We start from the raw sequence: 14,731 nt of genomic DNA on the forward strand, positions 1-14,731 counted from the left end.
TTTTTTTGTTAATGGGGGACACTGCAGGGAAAAACAGGCCCTCTATTACACCACACAATGTACAAGGCAGAACACGGCTGCAGATATACGCCAAACAGAACTCACGTAGATCCACTAAGTGGCAATGTAAAGCTCCCTTTTTTTGGAAGGGGGGGGCTGCAGGGAAAAACAGGCCCTCTATTACACCACACAATGTACAAGGCAGAACGTGGCTGGCAGATATACGCCAAATAGAACTCCCGTAGATCCACTAAGTGGCAATGTAAAGCTCCCTCATTTTTTATTTTTTGGGGGGGGGAGTCTGCAGGGAAAAAAAGGCCCTCTATTACACCACACAATGTACAAGGCAGAACATGGCTGGCAGATATACGCCAAACAGAACTCACGTAGATACACTAAGTGGCAATGTAAAGCTCCCTTATTTTTTTTTTTGGGGGGGGGGGGAGACTACAGGGAAAAAAAAGGCCATCTATTACACCACACAATGTACAAGGCAGAACGTGACTTGCAGATATACGCCAAACAGAACTCACGTAGATCCACTAAGTGGCAATGTAAAGCTCCGTTATTTTATTTTTTTAGGGTGGGAAGACTGCAGGGAAAGAAATACCCTCTATTACACCACACAATGTACAAGGCAGAACGTGGCTGGCAGATATACGCCAAACAGAACTCCCTTAGATCCACTAAGTGGCAATGTAAAGCTCCCTTATTTTTTTTTTGGGGGGGGAGACTGCAGGGAAAAACAGGTCCTCTATTACACCACACAATGTACAAGCAGAACGTGGCTGGCAGATATACGCCAAACAGAACTCCCTTAGATCCACTAAGTGGCAATGTAAAGCTCCCTTATTTTTTTTTTTGGGGGGGGGGAGACTGCAGGGAAAAACAGGCCCTCTATTACACCACACAATGTACAAGGCAGAACGTGGCTGGCAGATATACGCCAAACAGAACTCCCTTAGATCCACTAAGTGGCAATGTAAAGCTCCCTTATTTTTTTTTTGGGGGGGGGGGGAGACTGCAGGGAAAAACAGGCCCTCTATTACACCACACAATGTACAAGGCAGAACGTGGCTGGCAGATATACGCCAAACAGAACTCACGTAGATCCACTAAGTGGCAATGTAAAGCTCCCTTATTTTGTATTTTTTTGGGGGGGAGACTGCAGGGAAAAAAAGGCCCTCTATTACACCACACAATGTACAAGGCAGAACGTGGCTGGCAGATATACGCAAAACAGAACTCACGTAGATCCACTAAGTGGCAATGTAAAGCTCCCTTATTTTTTTTTGGGGGGGGAGACTGCAGGGAAAAACAGGCCCTCTATTACACCACACAATGTACAAGGCAGAACGTGGCTGGCAGATATACGCCAAACAGAACTCACGTAGATCCACTAAGTGGCAATGTAAAGCTCCCTTTTTTTGGGGGGGGGAGACTGCAGGGAAAAAAAGGCCCTCTATTACACCACACAATGTACAAGGCAGAATGTGGCTGGCAGATATACGCCAAACAGAACTCACGTAGATCCACTAAGTGGCAATGTAAAGCTCCCTTTCTTTTGGGGGGGGAGACTGCAGGGAAAAACAGGCCCTCTATTACACTACGCAATGTACAAGGCAGAACGTGGCTGGCAGATATACGCCAAACAGAACTCACGTAGATCCACTAAGTGGCAATGTAAAGCTCCCTTATTTTTTTTTTTTAGGGTGGGAAGACTGCAGGGAAAGAAATACCCTCTATTACACCACACAATGTACAAGGCAGAACATGGCTGGCAGATATACGCCAAACAGAACTCACGTAGATACACTAAGTGGCAATGTAAAGCTCCATTTTTTTATTTTTTTTGGGGGGGGAGACTGCAGGGAAAAACAGGCCCTCTATTACACCACACAATGTACAAGGCAGAACGTGACTGGCAGATATACGCCAAACGGAACTCACGTAGATCCACTAAGTGGCAATGTAAAGCTCTTAATTTTTTTTTTGGGGGGGGGGGGGAGACTGTAGGGAAAAACAGGCCCTCTATTACACCACACAATGTACAAGGCAGAACGTTGCTGGCAGATATACGCCAAACGGAACTCACGTAGATCCACTAAGTGGCAATGTAAAGCTCCCTTATTTTTTTTTTGGGGGGGAGACTGCAGGGAAAAACAGGCCCTCTATTACACTAGGCAATGTACAAGGCAGAACGTGGCTGGCAGATATACGCCAAACAGAACTCACGTAGATCCACTAAGTGGCAATGTAAAGCTCCCTTATATTTTTTTGTTAATGGGGGAGACTGCAGGGAAAAACAGGCCCTCTATTACACCACACAATGTACAAGGCAGAACGTGGCTGGCAGATATACGGTACGTCAAACAGAACTCACGTAGATCCACTAAGTGGCAATGTAAAGCTCCCTTTTTTTTTTTTTGGGGGGGGGGGGGGGAGACTGCAGGGAAAAACAGGCCCTCTATTACACCACACAATGTACAAGGCAGAACGTGGCTGGCAGATATACGGTACGCCAAACAGAACTCACGTAGATCCACTAAGTGGCAATGTAAAGCTCCCTTTTTTTGGAAGGGGGGGGGCTGCAGGGAAAAACAGGCCCTCTATTACACCACACAATGTACAAGGCAGAACGTGGCTGGCAGATATACGCCAAACAGAAGTCCCGTAGATCCACTAAGTGGCAATGTAAAGCTCCCTTATTTTTTATTTTTTGGGGGGGGAGTCTGCAGGGAAAAAAAGGCCCTCTATTACACCACACAATGTACAAGGCAGAACGTGGCTGGCAGATATACGCCAAACAGAACTCACGTAGATCCACTAAGTGGCAATGTAAAGCTCCCTTTTTTTTTTTTTGGGGGGGGGGGGGGAGACTGCAGGGAAAAACAGGCCCTCTATTACACCACACAATGTACAAGGCAGAACGTGGCTGGCAGATATACGGTACGCCAAACAGAACTCACGTAGATCCACTAAGTGGCAATGTAAAGCTCCCTTATTTATTTATTTTTTTGGGGGGGAGACTGCAGGGAAAAACAGGCCCTCTATTACACCACACAATGTACAAGGCAGAACGTGGCTGGCAGATATACGCCAAACAGAACTCACGTAGATCCACTAAGTGGCAATGTAAAGCTCCCTTTTTTTGGAAGGGGGGGGCTGCAGGGAAAAACAGGCCCTCTATTACACCACACAATGTACAAGGCAGAACGTGGCTGGCAGATATACGCCAAACAGAACTCACGTAGATCCACTAAGTGGCAATGTAAAGCTCCCTTATTTTTTTTTTTTTTTTTTTTTTGGGGGGGGACTACAGGGAAAAAAAATGCCATCTATTACACCACACAATGTACAAGGCAGAACGTGACTTGCAGATATACGCCAAACAGAATTCACATAGATCCACTAAGTGGCAACGTAAAGCTCCCTTATTTTTTTTATTTATTTTTTTTTGGGGGGGAGACCACAGGGAAAAAAAAGGCCATCTATTACACCACACAATATACAAGGCAGAACGTGGCTTGCAGATATACGCCAAACAGAACTCACGTAGATCCACTAAGTGGCAATGTAAAGCTCCCTTATTTTTTTTTTAGGGTGGGAAGACTGCAGGGAAAGAAATACCCTCTATTACACCACACAATGTACAAGGCAGAACGTGGCTGGCAGATATACGCCAAACAGAACTCACGTAGATCCACTAAGTGGCAATGTAAAGCTCCATTATTTTTTTTTGTTAATGGGGGACACTGCAGGGAAAAACAGGCCCTCTATTACACCACACAATGTACAAGGCAGAACACGGCTGGCAGATATACGCCAAACAGAACTCACGTAGATCCACTAAGTGGCAATGTAAAGCTCCCTTTTTTTGGAAGGGGGGGGCTGCAGGGAAAAACAGGCCCTCTATTACACCACACAATGTACAAGGCAGAACGTGGCTGGCAGATATACGCCAAATAGAACTCCCGTAGATCCACTAAGTGGCAATGCAAAGCTCCCTCATTTTTTATTTTTTTGGGGGGGGGGGGAGTCTGCAGGGAAAAAAAGGCCCTCTATTACACCACACAATGTACAAGGCAGAACATGGCTGGCAGATATACGCCAAACAGAACTCACGTAGATACACTAAGTGGCAATGTAAAGCTCCCTTATTTTTTTTTTTTTTTTTGGGGGGGGGGGGGAGACTACAGGGAAAAAAAAGGCCATCTATTACACCACACAATGTACAAGGCAGAACGTGACTTGCAGATATACGCCAAACAGAACTCACGTAGATCCACTAAGTGGCAATGTAAAGCTCCGTTATTTTATTTTTTTAGGGTGGGAAGACTGCAGGGAAAGAAATACCCTCTATTACACCACACAATGTACAAGGCAGAACGTGGCTGGCAGATATACGCCAAACAGAACTCCCTTAGATCCACTAAGTGGCAATGTAAAGCTCCCTTATTTTTTTTGGGGGGGGGGAGACTGCAGGGAAAAACAGGTCCTCTATTACACCACACAATGTACAAGCAGAACGTGGCTGGCAGATATACGCCAAACAGAACTCCCTTAGATCCACTAAGTGGCAATGTAAAGCTCCCTTATTTTTTTTTTTGGGGGGGGGGGGAGACTGCAGGGAAAAACAGGCCCTCTATTACACCACACAATGTACAAGGCAGAACGTGGCTGGCAGATATACGCCAAACAGAACTCCCTTAGATCCACTAAGTGGCAATGTAAAGCTCCCTTATTTTTTTTTTGGGGGGGGGGGGAGACTGCAGGGAAAAACAGGCCCTCTATTACACCACACAATGTACAAGGCAGAACGTGGCTGGCAGATATACGCCAAACAGAACTCACGTAGATCCACTAAGTGGCAATGTAAAGCTCCCTTATTTTGTATTTTTTTGGGGGGGAGACTGCAGGGAAAAAAAGGCCCTCTATTACACCACACAATGTACAAGGCAGAACGTGGCTGGCAGATATACGCAAAACAGAACTCACGTAGATCCACTAAGTGGCAATGTAAAGCTCCCTTATTTTTTTTTGGGGGGGGAGACTGCAGGGAAAAACAGGCCCTCTATTACACCACACAATGTACAAGGCAGAACGTGGCTGGCAGATATACGCCAAACAGAACTCACGTAGATCCACTAAGTGGCAATGTAAAGCTCCCTTTTTTTGGGGGGGGGAGACTGCAGGGAAAAAAAGGCCCTCTATTACACCACACAATGTACAAGGCAGAATGTGGCTGGCAGATATACGCCAAACAGAACTCACGTAGATCCACTAAGTGGCAATGTAAAGCTCCCTTTCTTTTGGGGGGGGAGACTGCAGGGAAAAACAGGCCCTCTATTACACTACGCAATGTACAAGGCAGAACGTGGCTGGCAGATATACGCCAAACAGAACTCACGTAGATCCACTAAGTGGCAATGTAAAGCTCCCTTATTTTTTTTTTTTTTTTTTTGGGGGGGGGGGAGACTACAGGGAAAAAAAAGGCCATCTATTACACCACACAATGTACAAGGCAGAACGTGACTTGCAGATATACGCCAAACAGAACTCACGTAGATCCACTAAGTGGCAATGTAAAGCTCCCTTATTTTTTTTTTTTAGGGTGGGAAGACTGCAGGGAAAGAAATACCCTCTATTACACCACACAATGTACAAGGCAGAACATGGCTGGCAGATATACGCCAAACAGAACTCACGTAGATACACTAAGTGGCAATGTAAAGCTCCATTTTTTTATTTTTTTTGGGGGGGGAGACTGCAGGGAAAAACAGGCCCTCTATTACACCACACAATGTACAAGGCAGAACGTGACTGGCAGATATACGCCAAACGGAACTCACGTAGATCCACTAAGTGGCAATGTAAAGCTCCCTTTTTTTGGGGGGGGGAGACTGCAGGGAAAAAAAGGCCCTCTATTACACCACACAATGTACAAGGCAGAACGTTGCTGGCAGATATACGCCAAACGGAACTCACGTAGATCCACTAAGTGGCAATGTAAAGCTCCCTTATATTTTTTTGTTAATGGGGGAGACTGCAGGGAAAAACAGGCCCTCTATTACACCACACAATGTACAAGGCAGAACGTGGCTGGCAGATATACGGTACGTCAAACAGAACTCACGTAGATCCACTAAGTGGCAATGTAAAGCTCCCTTTTTTTTTTGGGGGGGGGGGGGGGGAGACTGCAGGGAAAAACAGGCCCTCTATTACACCACACAATGTACAAGGCAGAACGTGGCTGGCAGATATACGGTACGCCAAACAGAACTCACGTAGATCCACTAAGTGGCAATGTAAAGCTCCCTTTTTTTGGAAGGGGGGGGGCTGCAGGGAAAAACAGGCCCTCTATTACACCACACAATGTACAAGGCAGAACGTGGCTGGCAGATATACGCCAAACAGAAGTCCCGTAGATCCACTAAGTGGCAATGTAAAGCTCCCTTATTTTTTATTTTTTGGGGGGGGAGTCTGCAGGGAAAAAAAGGCCCTCTATTACACCACACAATGTACAAGGCAGAACGTGGCTGGCAGATATACGCCAAACAGAACTCACGTAGATCCACTAAGTGGCAATGTAAAGCTCCCTTTTTTTTTTGGGGGGGGGGGGGGGGAGACTGCAGGGAAAAACAGGCCCTCTATTACACCACACAATGTACAAGGCAGAACGTGGCTGGCAGATATACGGTACGCCAAACAGAACTCACGTAGATCCACTAAGTGGCAATGTAAAGCTCCCTTATTTATTTATTTTTTTGGGGGGGAGACTGCAGGGAAAAACAGGCCCTCTATTACACCACACAATGTACAAGGCAGAACGTGGCTGGCAGATATACGCCAAACAGAACTCACGTAGATCCACTAAGTGGCAATGTAAAGCTCCCTTTTTTTGGAAGGGGGGGGCTGCAGGGAAAAACAGGCCCTCTATTACACCACACAATGTACAAGGCAGAACGTGGCTGGCAGATATACGCCAAACAGAACTCACGTAGATCCACTAAGTGGCAATGTAAAGCTCCCTTATTTTTTATTTTTTTGGGGGGGGAGTCTGCAGGGAAAAAAAGGCCCTCTATTACACCACGCAATGTACAAGGCAGAACGTGGCTGGCAGATATACGCCAAACGGAACTCACGTAGATCCACTAAGTGGCAATGTAAAGCTCCCTTATTTTTTTTTTTTGGGGGGGGAGACTGTAGGGAAAAACAGGCCCTCTATTACACCACACAATGTACAAGGCAGAACGTGTCTGGCAGATATACGCCAAACAGAACTCACGTAGATCCACTAAGTGGCAATGTAAAGCTCCCTTATTTTGTATTTTTTTTGGGGGGGAGACTGCAGGGAAAAAAAGGCCCTCTATTACACCACACAATGTACAAGGTAGAATGTGGCTGGCAGATATACGCCAAACAGAACTCACGTAGATCCACTAAGTGGCAATGTAAAGCTCCCTTATTTTTTTTTTTTTTTTTTTTTGGGGGGGGACTACAGGGAAAAAAAATGCCATCTATTACACCACACAATGTACAAGGCAGAACGTGACTTGCAGATATACGCCAAACAGAACTCACGTAGATCCACTAAGTGGCAATGTAAAGCTCCCTTTTTTTGGAAGGGGGGGGCTGCAGGGAAAAACAGGCCCTCTATTACACCACACAATGTACAAGGCAGAACGTGGCTGGCAGATATACGCCAAACAGAACTCCCGTAGATCCACTAAGTGGCAATGTAAAGCTCCCTTATTTTTTATTTTTTGGGGGGGAGTCTGCAGGGAAAAAAAGGCCCTCTATTACACCACACAATGTACAAGGCAGAACGTGGCTGGCAGATATACGCCAAACAGAACTCACGTAGATCCACTAAGTGGCAATGTAAAGCTCCCTTTTTTTTTGGGGGGGGGGGGGGGGAGACTGCAGGGAAAAACAGGCCCTCTATTACACCACGCAATGTACAAGGCAGAACGTGGCTGGCAGATATACGCCAAACGGAACTCACGTAGATCCACTAAGTGGCAATGTAAAGCTCCCTTATTTTTTTTTTTTGGGGGGGGGGGGGAGACTGCAGGGAAAAACAGGCCCTCTATTACACCACACAATGTACAAGGCAGAACGTGGCTGGCAGATATACGGTACGTCAAACAGAACTCACATAGATCCACTAAGTGGCAATGTAAAGCTCCCTTATTTTTTATTGGGGGGGGGAGACTGCAGGGAAAAACATGCCCTCTAATACACCACACACAATGTACAAGGCAGAACGTGGCTGGCAGATAAACGCCAAACAGAACTCACGTAGATCCACTAAGTGGCAATGTAAAGCTCCCTTTTTTTGGAAGGGGGGGGGGGCTGCAGGGAAAAACAGGCCCTCTATTACACCACACAATGTACAAGGCAGAATGTGGCTGGCAGATATAAGCCAAACAGAACTCCCGTAGATCCACTAAGTGGCAATGTAAAGCTCCCTTATTTTTTATTTTTTGGGGGGGGGAGTCTGCAGGGAAAAAAAGGCCCTCTATTACACCACACAATGTACAAGGCAGAACGTGGCTGGCAGATATACGCCAAACAGAACTCACGTAGATCCACTAAGTGGCAATGTAAAGCTCCCTTTTTTTTTGGGGGGGGGGGGGGGGGGGGGGGGAGACTGCAGGGAAAAACAGGCCCTCTATTACACCACACAATGTACAAGGCAGAACGTGACTTGCAGATATACGCCAAACAGAACTCACGTAGATTCACTAAGTGGCAATGTAAAGCTCCCTTATTTTTTTTTTTTTAGGGTGGGAAGACTGCAGGGAAAGAAATACCCTCTATTACACCACACAATGTACAAGGCAGAACGTGGCTGGCAGATATACGCCAAACAGAACTCCCTTAGATCCACTAAGTGGCAATGTAAAGCTCCCTTATTTTTTTTTGGGGGGGGGAGACTGCAGGGAAAAATAGGCCCTCTATTACACCACACAATGTACAAGGCAGAACGTGGCTGGCAGATATACGCCAAACAGGACTCACGTAGATCCACTAAGTGGCAATGTAAAGCTCCCTTTTTTTTGGGGGGGAGACTGCAGGGAAAAAAAGGCCCTCTATTACACCACACAATGTACAAGGCAGAATGTGGCTGGCAGATATACGCCAAACAGAACTCACGTAGATCCACCAAGTGGCAATGTAAAGCTCCCTTTTTTTTGGGGGGGAGACTGCAGGGAAAAACAGGCCCTCTATTACACCACACAATGTACAAGGCAGAACATGGCTGGCAGATATACGCCAAACAGAACTCACGTAGATCCACTAAGTGGCAATGTAAAGCTCCCTTATTTTGTATTTTTTGGGGGGGGAGACTGCAGGGAAAAAAAGGCCCTCTATTACACCACACAATGTACAAGGCAGAACGTGGCTGGCAGATATACGCCAAACAGAACTCCCTTAGATCCACTAAGTGGCAATGTAAAGCTCCCTTATTTTTTTTTTGGGGGGGGGAGACTGCAGGGAAAAACAGGCCCTCTATTACACCACACAATGTACAAGGCAGAACGTGGCTGGCAGATATACGCCAAACAGAACTCACGTAGATCCACTAAGTGGCAATGTAAAGCTCCCTTTTTTTTTGGGGGGGGGGGGGGGGGGGAGACTGCAGGGAAAAACAGGCCCTCTATTACACCACACAATGTACAAGGCAGAACGTGGCTGGCAGATATACGGTACGTCAAACAGAACTCACGTAGATCCACTAAGTGGCAATGGAAAGCTCCCTTATTTTTTTTTTTTTTGGGGGGGGGGAGACTGCAGGGAAACACAGGCCCTCTATTACACCACACACAATGTACAAGGCAGAACGTGGCTGGCAGATATACGGTACGCCAAACAGAACTCACGTAGATCCACTAAGTGGCAATGTAAAGCTCCCTTATTTTGTATTTTTTTTGGGGGGGAGACTGCAGGGAAAAAAAGGCCCTCTATTACACCACACAATGTACAAGGCAGAACGTGGCTGGCAGATATACGCCAAACAGAACTCACGTAGATCCACTAAGTGGCAATGTAAAGCTCCCTTTCTTTTGGGGGGGAGACTGCAGGGAAAAACAGGCCCTCTATTACACTACGCAATGTACAAGGCAGAACGTGGCTGGCAGATATACGCCAAACAGAACTCACGTAGATCCACTAAGTGGCAATGTAAAGCTCCCTTATTTTTTTATTTTTTTTTTGGGGGGGAGACTACAGGGAAAAAAAAAGGCCATCTATTACACCACACAATGTACAAGGCAGAACGTGACTTGCAGATATACGCCAAACAGAACTCACGTAGATCCACTAAGTGGCAATGTAAAGCTGCCTTATTTTTTTTTTTAGGGTGGAAAGACTGCAGGGAAAGAAATACCCTCTATTACACCACACAATGTACAAGGCAGAACGTGGCTGGCAGATATACGCCAAACAGAACTCACGTAGATCCACTAAGTGGCAATGTAAAGCTCCCTTTTTTTGGAAGGGGGGGGCTGCAGGGAAAAACAGGCCCTCTATTACACCACACAATGTACAAGGCAGAACGTGGCTGGCAGATATACGCCAAACAGAACTCACGTAGATCCACTAAGTGGCAATGTAAAGCTCCCTTATTTTTTTTTTTTTGGGGGGGAGACTGTAGGGAAAAACAGGCCCTCTATTACACCACACAATGTACAAGGCAGAACGTGGCTGGCAGATATACGCCAAACAGAACTCACGTAGATCCACTAAGTGGCAATGTAAAGCTCCCTTATTTTGTATTTTTTTTGGGGGGGAGACTGCAGGGAAAAAAAGGCCCTCTATTACACCACACAATGTACAAGGTAGAATGTGGCTGGCAGATATACGCCAAACAGAACTCACGTAGATCCACTAAGTGGCAATGTAAAGCTCCCTTTCTTTTGGGGGGGGAGACTACAGGGAAAAACAGGCCCTCTATTACACTACGCAATGTACAAGGCAGAACGTGGCTGGCAGATATACGCCAAACAGAACTCACGTAGATCCACTAAGTGGCAATGTAAAGCTCCCTTATTTTTTTATTTTTTTTTTTTGGGGGGGGGGGGAGACTACAGGGAAAACTAATGCCATCTATTACACCACACAATGTACAAGGCAGAACGTGACTTGCAGATATACGCCAAACAGAACTCACGTAGATCCACTAAGTGGCAATGTAAAGCTCCCTTTTTTTGGAAGGGGGGGGCTGCAGGGAAAAACAGGCCCTCTATTACACCACACAATGTACAAGGCAGAACGTGGCTGGCAGATATACGCCAAACAGAACTCACGTAGATCCACTAAGTGGCAATGTAAAGCTCCCTTTTTTTTTTGGGGGGGGGGGGGGGGGGAGACTGCAGGGAAAAACAGACCCTCTATTACACCACGCAATGTACAAGGCAGAACGTGGCTGGCAGATATACGCCAAACAGAACTCACGTAGATCCACTAAGTGGCAATGTAAAGCTCCCTTATTTATTTTTTTTGGGGGGGGGGATGGGGGGGGACTGCAGGGAAAAACAGGCCCTCTATTACACCACACAATGTACAAGGCAGAACGTGGCTGGCAGATATACGCCAAACAGAACTCCCTTAGATCCACTAAGTGGTAATGTAAAGCTCCCTTATTTTTTTTTGGGGGGGGGAGACTGCAGGGAAAAACAGGCCCTCTATTACACCACACAATGTACAAGGCAGAACGTGGCTGGCAGATATACGCCAAACAGAACTCACATAGATCCACTAAGTGGCAATGTAAAGCTCCCTTTTTTTGGAAGGGGGGGGGGGGCTGCAGGGAAAAACAGGCCCTCTATTACACCACACAATGTACAAGGCAGAACGTGGCTGGCAGATATACGCCAAATAGAACTCCCGTAGATCCACTAAGTGGCAATGTAAAGCTCCCTTTTTTTGGAAGGGGGGGGGGGCTGCAGGGAAAAACAGGCCCTCTATTACACCACACAATGTACAAGGCAGAACGTGGCTGGCAGATATACGCCAAACAGAACTCACATAGATCCACTAAGTGGCAATGTAAAGCTCCCTTTCTTTTTGGGGGGGGAGACTGCAGGGAAAAACAGGCCTTCTATTACACTACGCAATGTACAAGGCAGAACGTGGCTGGCAGATATACGCCAAACAGAACTCACGTAGATCCACTAAGTGGCAATGTAAAGCTCCCTTATTTTTATTTTTTGGGGGAGGGCAGACTACAGGGAAAAAAAAAGGCCATCTATTACACCACACAATGTACAAGGCAGAAAGTGACTTGCAGGTATACGCCAAACAGAACTCACGTAGATCCACTAAGTGGCAATGTAAAGCTCCATTATTTTTTTTTTTAGGGTGGGAAGACTGCAGAGAAAGAAATACCCTCTATTACACCACACAATGTACAAGGAAGAACGTGGCTGGCAGATATACGCCAAACAGAACTCACGTAGATCCACTAAGTGGCAATGTAAAGCTCCCTTATATTTTTTTGTTAATGGGGGAGACTGCAGGGAAAAACAGGCCCTCTATTACACCACACAATGTACAAGGCAGAACGTGGCTGGCAGATATACGGTACGTCAAACAGAACTCACGTAGATCCACTAAGTGGCAATGTAAAGCTCCCTTATTTTTTTTTTGGGGGGGGAGACTGCAGGGAAAAACAGGCCCTCTATTACACCACACACAATGTACAAGGCAGAACGTGGCTGGCAGATATACGCCAAACAGAACTCACGTAGATCCACTAAGTGGCAATGTAAAGCTCCCTTTTTTTTTTTGGGGGGGGGGGGGGGGGGGAGACTGCAGGGAAAAACAGGCCCTCTATTACACCACACAATGTACAAGGCAGAACGTGGCTGGCAGATATACGCCAAACAGAACTCCCGTAGATCCACTAAGTGGCAATGTAAAGCTCCCTTATTTTTTATTTTTTGGGGGGGAGTCTGCAGGGAAAAAAAGGCCCTCTATTACACCACACAATGTACAAGGCAGAACGTGGCTGGCAGATATACGCCAAACAGAACTCACGTAGATCCACTAAGTGGCAATGTAAAGCTCCCTTTTTTTTTGGGGGGGGGGGGGGGGAGACTGCAGGGAAAAACAGGCCCTCTATTACACCACGCAATGTACAAGGCAGAACGTGGCTGGCAGATATACGCCAAACGGAACTCACGTAGATCCACTAAGTGGCAATGTAAAGCTCCCTTATTTATTTATTTTTTTTGGGGGGGAGACTGCAGGGAAAAACAGGCCCTCTTTTACACCACCCAATGTACAAGGCAGAACGTGGCTGGCAGATATACGCCAAACAGAATTCACATAGATCCACTAAGTGGCAATGTAAAGCTCCCTTATTTTTTTTTTTTTGGGGGGGGGATGGGGGGGGACTGCAGGGAAAAACAGGCCCTCTATTACACCACACAATGTACAAGGCAGAACGTGGCTGGCAGATATACGCCAAACAGAACTCACGTAGATCCACTAAGTGGCAATGTAAAGCTCCCTTATTTTTTTTTTTTTTAGGGTGGGAAGACTGCAGGGAAAGAAATACCCTCTATTACACCACACAATGTACAAGGCAGAACGTGGCTGGCAGATATACGCCAAACAGAACTCACGTAGATCCACTAAGTGGCAATGTAAAGCTCCCTTATTTTTTTTTTGGGGGGGGGAGACTGCAGGGAAAAACAGGCCCTCTATTACACCACACAATGTACAAGGCAGAACGTGGCTGGCAGATATACGTCAAACAGAACTCACGTAGATCCACTAAGTGGCAATGTAAAGCTCCCTTATTTTTTTTTTGGGGAGGGGGAGACTGCAGGGAAAAACAGGCCCTCTATTACACCACACACAATGTACAAGGCAGAACGTGGCTGGCAGATATACGGTACGTCAAACAGAACTCACGTAGATCCACTAAGTGGCAATGTAAAGCTCCCTTATTTTTTTTTTTGGGGGGGGGGGGAGACTGTGTGTGGTGTAATAGAGGGCCTGTTTTTCCCTGCAATGTACAAGGCAGAACGTGGCTGGCAGATATACGCCAAACATAACTCACGTAGATCCACTAAGTGGCAATGTAAAGCTCCCTTTTTTTTTTTTTGGGGGGGGGGGGAGACTGCAGGGAAAAACAGGCCCTCTATTACACCACACAATGTACAAGGCAGAACGTGGCTGGCAGATATACGCCAAACAGAACTCACGTAGATCCACTAAGTGGCAATGTAAAGCTCCCTTTCTTTTGGGGGGGGGAGACTGCAGGGAAAAACAGGCCCTCTATTACACTACGCAATGTACAAGGCAGAACGTGGCTGGCAGATATACGCCAAACGGAACTCACGTAGATCCACTAAGTGGCAATGTAAAGCTCCCTTATTTTTTTTTGGGGGGGGGGGAGACTGCAGGGAAAAACAGGCCCTCTATTACACCACGCAATGTACAAGGCAGAACGTGGCTGGCAGATTTACGCCAAACGGAACTCACGTAGATCCACTAAGTGGCAATGTAAAGCTCCCTTATTTTTTTTTATTTTTTTTTTTTTTTTGGGGGGGGGAGACTACAGGGAAAAAAAATGCCATCTATTACACCACACAATGTACAAGGCAGAACGTGACTTGCAGATATACGCCAAACAGAACTCACGTAGATCCACTAAGTGGCAATGTAAAGCTCCCTTATTTTTTTTTTTTTGGGGGGGGGGATGGGGGGGGAC

Source organism: Ranitomeya variabilis, chromosome 6, assembly GCF_051348905.1.
Source record: "Ranitomeya variabilis isolate aRanVar5 chromosome 6, aRanVar5.hap1, whole genome shotgun sequence".
Lineage (NCBI taxonomy): Eukaryota > Metazoa > Chordata > Amphibia > Anura > Dendrobatidae > Ranitomeya > Ranitomeya variabilis.